Source organism: Durio zibethinus, unplaced genomic scaffold (genome assembly GCF_047325235.1).
Source record: "Durio zibethinus cultivar Kanyao isolate XHJ-2024 unplaced genomic scaffold, ASM4732523v1 HiC_scaffold_129, whole genome shotgun sequence".
In the NCBI taxonomy this organism is placed as follows: domain Eukaryota; kingdom Viridiplantae; phylum Streptophyta; class Magnoliopsida; order Malvales; family Malvaceae; genus Durio; species Durio zibethinus.
The window spans coordinates 42,501-52,500 of NW_028322752.1; the positions used below are offsets into that span (position 1 = coordinate 42,501).

At 34.6% G+C, this 10,000-nt stretch overlaps 1 non-coding gene across 1 annotated transcript in view; it reads left to right on the forward strand.

The window, feature by feature from the left end:
- The first annotated feature begins 9,966 nt into the window (after window positions 1-9,966).
- The window catches only part of TRNAT-GGU (transfer RNA threonine (anticodon GGU)), a 72-nt gene continuing 38 nt past the window's right edge, over window positions 9,967-10,000 (forward strand). Inside the window, exon 1 of the tRNA in view lies at window positions 9,967-10,000. This exon is cut by the window's right edge and continues 38 nt beyond it. This is a non-coding gene — a tRNA (tRNA-Thr).

Sequence of the window (10,000 nt, forward strand, 5' to 3'; positions counted from 1 at the left end):
AATTTCTCGATTTCGAAATGTATCGAAACCTTGGGTAGTAAAAAAAAGTGGGATACTGTATTTCCAGGATTGAATTTCATATTCGAATGAACCTCGTAATCGTAAGAAAGTAGGTTTTTTAGCGATGGGCCTAGCAAAAGCAAAATTAGGATAGGGCCCTACAGGATCTCTCCCCCCCCCCCTCAAAATCGGACATGAGAGTTTCCTCTCATCCGGCTCAAGTAGTTACACCAAATAAAGATAAAGAAAGGAGTTCTCGCTTTCAAATTCTAGAACCCCCCCCAAAAAAAGGTCTACTCTTTACTCAAGTTCCAAAGAAACATTTCATTGATTCATTCTTCTTTTATTGATTTATATTTTCTTAATTCTTTATTCAATTCGAAATTAGGACATAAATGAAATGTGAAATTCTTGAGTAGTCTACTTCCCCTCGAATGATGAATCCTCTTAAATTAAAGGAGTGTCATAAGGGATTTACTTGTCTATGTACCCTTCCATTCGATCTCTTAGGTCCTGCCTTACCTTACCTCGACGGTTATACCACGATGCCCTTAACTTAAAGCCTAAGCCTATATGCGATGTATAGACTCCTGCAACCATGACATATTTGTTTACTTGAACATAATTTCATTTCTTTCTAAAAGAACTAAAAGAAATGAGAATGGTTAATTCCACAAAAGAAAGAAGTCTTTTTTTTTCACGAGGTACAACTCAAAATTCCTATTTATTTATTTTTACTGACTCGACCATAGACCAATTCCCTTTTTATTTGGGAGTATTGAATACACCCATAATTCTGAGCTTCATGTTACTCCTCCCAAGAGACATGTCATGTCAGATCCAGGGCATCCCAATTCGATTGAATGGGATGACAGTTTCTCATTGCTAATCGGTAAAATCATAATTTCGATCAAATCACACATCGCAGTATACTAGACCCTCTAATTCTTTAAGAGGTTTATCTAAAAGATTGGCGATATAACTAGGACGACGTTTCAAATACCATACATGAGTTACTGGACATGCCAGTTTTATGTATCCCATTTGATATCTTCGTATCCGATAATCAACAAATTCAACTCCGCATTGTTCACAAAATTTAGGGCCCTGCTTTTCATTTCCAATTACTCGATAATTTCCACAAGCGCAAATTCCACTTTTTATAGGTCCAAAAATTCTTTCACAAAATAATCCATCCTTTTCCGGTTTATTGGTTTTGTAATGAAAAGTATAGGGTTTTGTCACCTCTCCAACGGTTTCTCCATTAGGTAGGATTTTATTGGCCCAAGCACTTATTTGTTGGGGAGAAACTGAGCCAATTCGGAGTTGTTGATGTTTATATCGGTCGATCATAGAAGACAAATTCTGATTCATTCCGATTAAGCTTCCTTCCTATTAATCTGGAAGTTCTTCTCAGATACAAGGAAATGATTCAGTTCCAGAGCCAAAGATCGTAATTCTCGGACGAGCAATCGAAAAGATTCTGGAGCATTTTCAGGTTTAGGTATTGTTCCTCCAATGATCATAGTACCAAGTACTTCTTGGCGAGCTCTAATATGATCAGATTTATAAGTAAGCATTTCTTGTAAAATATGAGCAACACCAAATCCCTCTAGAGCCCAAACCTCCATTTCTCCTACCCGTTGTCCTCCTTGCTTGGACCTTCCTCTAAGTGGTTGTTGTGTAACAAGTGTATAATGTCCACTGGAACGCCCATGTATTTTATCATCAACTTGATGAATTAATTTCAAGATATAAGGTTTTCCTATTATAACAGGTTGTTCAAAAGGGTCCCCCGTTCTTCCATCACAAATAGTCTGCTTTTTCCTGGATACTCGGGTTCAAATACCCATGGATTCGCTGTTTGCTTACCGGCTTCATATAATTCGGAAAACACTAGTTTTCTCGAAGCCTCTTGTTCATATCTCTCATCAAACGGTGCTATTCGATAATGTCTATCTAGTAGACTCCCTGCTAACCCAAGCGAGCATTCAAATATCTGTCCCACATTCATTCGTGAAGGGACTCCTAATGGGTTGAAGACCATATCAACAGGTCTTCCGTCTTGCAAATAAGGCATATCCTGTCTAGGTAAAATTTTGGAAATGATACCCTTATTTCCATGTCTTCCGGCTACTTTATCGCCTACTTTCATTTCGCGTTTCTGTGAAATATATACACGAATCGTTTCCGGATTATAACTAGAACCCCCTTTTTTCTGGATCCATCTCACATCGATGACTCGACCCCTCCCACCTATAGGTAATTTTAGACAAGTTTCCTTTGAAGTGGATACCTGAATCCCAAGTATGGCCCGTAATAATCTATCTTCTGGAGCATATGATGATTCTTTCGCCACCTGAGGCGTTAATTTACCTACTAAAATATCGCCCGTCTCCACCCAAGATCCCAGCATCACAATTCCATTTTTGTCTAAATTGCGGAGTAAATGGGCTTCTAGGTGCGATATTTCGTTAGTGATTCTTTCAGGACCTTGGCTTGTCACATGAGTCTGAATTTCATATTTTCGTATGTGAAAAGAAGTATAAATATCTTCATATACTAGACGCTCGCTAATGAGTACCGCATCCTCAAAATTGTAACCTTCCCATGGCATATAAGCTACTAATACGTTTTTGCCCAAAGCGAGTTCGCCACCAACCGTAGCGGCACCATCCGCTAAAATCTGTCCCTTTTTAATGCATTTACCCCGCTGAACCCGGGGAGTTTGATGCATACAAGTATTTTTGTTGGAACGTTGATACATAACTAATGGAATGCTTAGAGTATCCCCATTACCCGATAAAATAATCTTGTCAGTATCGGTAGAAATGATCTTTCCCTCTTGATCGGCTATAGCGGGAACCCCTGAATCTAGAGCCAATTGGCGTTCCAACCCAGTTCCAACAATGCACTTCTCGGAACGCGAAAGCGGAACTGCTTGGCGTTGCATATTAGAACTCATTAAAGCCCGATTCGCGTCATTATGCTCGATAAAAGGAATGAGGGAAGCTCCCATAGAAAAATATTGAAAAGGAAAAATACTTCGAAGATGAACTTGTTCCCATGCAATAGTCAGGAATTCTTGGCGGTATCGAGCCGGAACAACCTGTTCTTCCTGAATACCCTGATTCAAGGCCAAAGAATTTCCTGCCGCTACCATATAATATTCATCTCGACTTGGGGATAAATAAAGCATCTGTGCTTTTTTTGATCTCTCAAATATTTTATAAAATGGACTTTCTAGAGACCCCCAACGACCAATCCTGGCATGAATTGCTAAGGATCCAATAAGTCCAACATTGATTCCTTCAGACGTGTCAATTGGGCAAATGCGTCCATAGTAACTAGGATGGATATCTCGTATCCGAAAATTAGCAGTTCGCCCGGTCAATCCTCCGGGGCCCAAATAACTCAATTTTCTCCCATGAACTATTTGTGTCAATGGATTTGTTCGATCCAAAACTTGAGACAATGGGTGTAATCCGAAAAAGGATTCATAAGTGGTTGTTAATGGAGTCGAAGTTACCAAATTCTGAGGAGTCGGTATCAATTTATGCCTAATTGCTCCGCATATAGTTCCTCTAACTACATTTTCTAAACGAACCAGAGCCAATCCGAATTGATCTTGTAAGAGATCCGCTACAGAACGAATACGCTTATTTTTCAAATGATTCATATCGTCAAGTGTACCCATTCCAAATTTCATTCCAATCAAATGATCCGCAGCTGCCAATATATCTCGCGGTAACAAAAATGTATTGTTCTGAGGTATATTAAGATTCAGTCTCTGGTTCATATTTCGTCGACCAATCCTTCCTAATTCACATCTTTGCTGAAAGAATTTCTTTTGTAATTCCTTACACAAGGATTCAGAAAATACCGGATCCCCGCCTACACAAGAAAATTGTTGATAAAACTCCAAAATGGCATTTTCTTTTGACCCAATTTTTTTTTTTTCCTTATCGGTCAGGAAAGACAAGAAAATTTCAGGGTAGCAAACATTCTCTAGAATTTCTCTTAGATTCGAACCCATAGCTGATGATAGAACTAGAATAGATATTTTCTGTTTCCTACTTACACGAGCCCATATCCTTGCTTTTCTATCAATCTCTAATTCGAACCTCCCCCCCCAATCTGATATTATGGTACCAGTATAGACCGAAATTCCGTTAGGATCCAATTCTGATCGATAATAGATACCGGGGCTTTGCAATATTTGATTGATCACAATTCTGTATATTCCATTTACTATAGAAGTTCCGAGGGAGTTCATTAAAGGAATGTTTCCAATAAAAATTGTTTGTTCTTGCATATCCTTACTGGTTTTCAAAATTAATCCTGCGGATACATATAATTTAGAAGAATATGTGAGTGATTCATATACAGCATCCCTTTCTTTTATCAACGGTTCCACCAATTGATATGTTTCCACAAATAATTGAAATTCAATTTCTTGATCTGTATCTTCAATTTTTGGAAACTTATCAAGTTCTTCTGTTAAGCCCCGATCCATGAACCCACAAAATCCTTCAAATTGTATCTGATTCAACCCAGGTATTGTATACATTTCCCCATTTTCATTCCCGAGCATTTTGAATTTCCCATTTATCAAAAAAATCCCATTCTTTTCTCATTCTTCATCGAATCATATGAATCGATCTAATAATGATGGAATTGAATTTCTATTCTGTTTACTGAATCACATGAAATTTTATCTAACTCCATATACCATATAATATATATGGAATGTATGAAATGCGTATGAACGGAAGAAGAAAAATTATACTCAAATTTTAATTTATATTTATAACAAACAGCTACATAAAAGAATTGATAAATGCCATTTAGCCTTATGGAGTTTTGTATAGAATATCAAAAAAAAAAATAATAATTCAATTTCTACCATTATTATGATATTCCATATTCCAATCCGATTGAATACCAGAAAAATGAAATGAATTCCTGATTTGATCTGTTCGTTGAGATAAAGACAAAATAATCATAAAATATATATCGGGAGAGAGTTGATTTTTCTAGCACTTAATTTTTTCATAGATTCCATTGTTCTGTTCAAAAAATGATTCGCAGAGAAGAGAGATGTTTTTACCCATTTTTTAGTTTTTTATTTTTTAGTAGAATATTTAGAATATGATTGAAGTGCGTACGAAAAGAGGGCTTGTATTTATTAAACATATGCAGATATAGCATTTCTATTTATATATGTCTTTCCTCTTTTCTTTTTATTCCATTATAGCTCTCTAGTGGAGACAACACATGGCGTGCTCTATCAAAAATTCTATTTTTTCTTTAATTTTAATCTATTCAATGAAAAATTGAAACACGATAATTTCTTGCTGATTCCCTATGGACATCATATCTAGATAGATAAAATACCTCATTAGATAACTAGAGCTGTGTAACAACTTATGTTCGGGGGTTTACATAGACTCATAATTGCTGTTATATTATTATAATATAATTTATAATTATATAATTTATAATTGAAATTAAGAAAGTTTTTTTATTGAATTGAAAAATTGAAAAAAAAAATCAATACTAATTAGTTATGTATCCATTTTTATTTTCTTATACCATTAGAGAAAGACAAGTGAAGAAGAATCGTCCATAAATTTGCCGTCAATAGTTAATAGTTAATGGTTCCAATTTTTTTGTCCTGCATTTTTACTTTTGTAACTGAGAATCCACATTTTCTTTTTCAATAGAAAAGAAAAAAGAAAGGGAAAGTTTTTGTTTTTAGATATTGTGTGTCTTGAGATACTATAACCAATTGAAGGTATGGATCCAATCTAAAAATAAAAAGGGGATACTCTCATTTTTTTGTTTGTAGCCTTTTGGCGACATGGCCGAGCGGTAAGGCGGGGGACTGCAAATCCCTTATTCCCCAGTTCAAATCCGGGTGTCGCCTGATCAACAAAAAACGCGAAATCCTATATTCTGTTTTGCTGATATAACTCGACCAATTTTCTCCGGCAAAAACAAGTGTAAGAAAAGGACTCTTGATACTTTCTTGATTATAAACTTGATTATAAACTTCCGGAGGTTTTGTTTTCTAAAGTGTTGTAAATCCTTACGTCTAGGATTCAAGGAAAAACTAGAGTAGTGGAAGGGAATGAGTAAATCTTGATATGGTAGCCCCTCCCCTACTAATAGAGGGGCTACTATCGGAGTCTTGAATTAGATTGGATAACGGGAGTGTTTAATTAACTAATGAATGGTTGTAGAAGGGTTGGAAGATACTTTGTATACAGACTGATGAAAGTCTCTGAGTGTTCAGGCATCCAATCAATATTAGATTGGATGGATAATTGGCTTTTACTTAATAAGGGACACCAAAAGAAAGAAGAAGTCTTATTATTGCTACATGTGAGTAACATTCTTTTGATACTTCCAAAAGTGTTACTGCGTATTTTGCTTGTGCTTAATGGTTCTCGATTTTACTAGAAATCATATAAGAACTTGTTATAAGCGGATTTATTGAAGTGTTTCATCAACGGTGGTGTGTCAGAATTCCCTTTTCCTTTTGACTCTGCACCGGTAATTCCACTATTATTAGTGAACAATAATGGAAAAATTCCTTCCTATTTGTTTCATATTCATAGAAATTAGGGGACATAATACACATGGATATAGTAAGTCTTGCTTGGGCTGCTTTAATGGTAGTCTTTACATTTTCCCTTTCACTCGTAGTATGGGGAAGAAGTGGACTCTAGGGGTACTTCTAATTGGGTTGAGGAATCAAACCGTATCAATTGTTTTCTAGATCGTTTTGCAAAGCCTTTTTAACTATTTTATTAGTCTTCATTTCGAAATTCTTGGATTCTAGTGGAGTAATGTATTCTATGAATAATACCCTTTCAATCAAAATCAAACAAACATTTCAATAATTCCCATGTTCGTATTTCGAAAGTAAAAGGGATACGGATGATAGGCAATTTATTAAAAAAAAAAAAGAATTCTTCCTAAATTTTCTATTTTGATGAACCAGCTCTTACCAGAGTTATATATGGACAATGAGGGACAAGGAACCCCCCCCCCTTTTTTTTTTCTGTATTTGTTTGTTTTTATTTCCTTCCCTCTTTACTGTTACTGTTCAAAGAGAAAAAAAGTAGTTCTTTTATTTAATAAGATCTTGCCTTAGTGTAGTCACATATTGCACACTTACCCCCTGTTTTATTTATTATTTTAGGAATTTTATTTATGCCATGCTTTATTGACTCATTTCATATCATGGATCAAAGAAAAGAAGTTAAATTAAAAATCGGTTCCATGAAATGAAAGAATTAGAAAATCGTAAGACTTGCCTTTCAATTATTTCAGATTGATTGAAATCAACACAAATAAAATAGATCAAGCGAAGAAATAAAATTGAGATACTATGTACATTACATATATTTCATTACATATATTTAATTGATATCGACATGTATGAAGATACATATTGTAGATTCATCTATATTAAGCTTGTATCTTTATACATTACAATAATAGATATGGATAGTATGGTAGAAAGATTCATATTTTTTTTCTACCATACTATCGAGTTTGATAGGATACTGCTGATTCTAGTCCATTCATTTTATTTAATTTATTTAAGACGTGAAATTGGAATCCTTTTTTTCTTAAATCCTTGATAAAAAGTCAAGTTTCATTCAAATTAATCACTTTGACTGACAGTTTTTACGTATATTATAAGTAAAAAGGCGGTAGGAACTAGAATGAACAGCGCTGTAGCAATAAATGCGAGAATATTTACTTCCATAATTTCATTGTTTTTTTTACTTCGCAATAACTCGGGATTTAATCCCATAGAGATGATAAATTTGTCGCTTGTAAATTCAATGCGATGACTTACATTTCAATGACATCGAATCGGATCAATATCATGAATAACAATATCTAAGCTATCAAATCGATTCACCGTCGAGAATTGAATAGTATAACATAGGAAGCTCTTTTATCCACACCGAATACAAAATTGGATTCCTGGCCCAATCAAAAGAATTCCTTTCCTTTATTTCTATATATTCTTTTCCACTCTTTCTTTTCGATAATCTACCGCCTTCCTTGTACAATCATCTGATGATGTATCATCTGACTGCTTTTCCACTTTCACCGTTTACAAATAGTTTACAAATAAACCCCAACAAAAAATGGAAAGGAAAAAATAAATAAAAAAGGCTATCCTTGGGAATGAAATTCTTTCATTTGTATTCCCTTTCACAGAAAATGGAGGGATCAATTGATGTATTTTTTTTTTATTGTATCCGTCGGGACTGACGGGGCTCGAACCCGCAGCTTCCGCCTTGACAGGGCGGTGCTCTGACCAATTGAACTACAATCCCAGGGCAATAAAGAAAAGTGTACAGCATAGATATTCTTATGATTTCATTCAAGCCATTTTCTATTTAAATTTTAGATTCGAATCGCCGTGTTGTAACAAACAAAGGCGCGAGTGATATATTGATATCCATACGGGTATGCGCTTTAGTGAGAGCAACGCGGATTACTAGTTACTAGTAATCCTTTCGTTATTGCCAAATCGATCGATAATCAATTTTAAAATGAAAAAAAAAAAAGAGTCTTTTTTCTTTACTTTACTCTTTCTTTTCATTAAACTTTATACTTAATGATCCTGATATGAATCTAGATCATTATCAAGGTCAGAATTTATGGGAACAAATAAATAGAACAAATAAAAAACAAATAGCGGTAGGGATGGATATATCAGAAAATTGGACTTTTTTTATTCTTCCCTAATTTTTTTGTTTGGCTTTTCTGGAAAACAAAATACAAAAAAATGGGCATTTTATGTTATGGCGGATCAGCGAATTATTGGGCCGAGCTGGATTTGAACCAGCGTAGACATATTGCCAACGAATTTACAGTCCGTCCCCATTAACCGCTCGGGCATCGACCCAGGAAGAATCAATTATAGGTTTATTGATAATCCATGATCAACTTCCTTTCGTAGTACCCTACCCCCAGGGGAAGTCGAATCCCCGCTGCCTCCTTGAAAGAGAGATGTCCTGAACCGCTAGACGATGGGGGCATATTTGCCTGACCGACATCATACTATGCTCATAGTATGAACAGTTTTTTGAAATTGTCAATATAATGGAATGATATGACTAGATCCGAAAGCTTTTTCCATCTTTTATGATTTTCCATTTTTGATTCATGATTTATACTCATAAATCATTCATTTGAATCGCCACTCTATTCTATATAGAAATAAATTAGATATAGAAATAAATTAGATAAATTCAATCTATTATATTATTATATTATATAAATCGATATTATAAAAAGAAACTAGATTATATTAATAATACAAAGTATAAGATCCTTTCGGGAAGTGATTGGTCTGACATAAACATAAAAAGGGGAGTTAAACTTCATTTCTTCCACTTTCATTCTTCATTTCTTCCACTTTCATTCATTGATTCACTCATTATTAAGATTAAGACGAGACAGGCGTATTTCTATCTCACACTAAGCCAGGAAATTAACAAAAAGTAAATCTGGAATTTTGGGAAGAGGGAGCAAGAAGTTATCGAAAATTATGTGTGTTTTTTTTTTTTTCTAAAAATTGGGTTCGGTGGACAAAGCAAATCTCTTCATCACATGTTTCGATAAAATATATTGGATCCATGTCGAATTGCTAAGGTACATCTATTAATCAAATCAAATAAATGAATTTCGTTCTGTTCTGATAAGCCAATTATGATCGGCCTTGAAACAATTCATTGCATTGATATTTATCAAATCCAATATCAATAAACCCATTTTACCCTCTACACGTTAAGTAAATTAGAATTCTCATTCCTGAATGAGCTACTAGCCACTATGAGTCTACTGCATATACTTATATATATATAACTTATACTTATATATATATATATAAATAGATCTTATCGATTCATTCAGTAATTGAATCGAACGGCCCTTTTAACTCAGTGGTAGAGTAACGCCATGG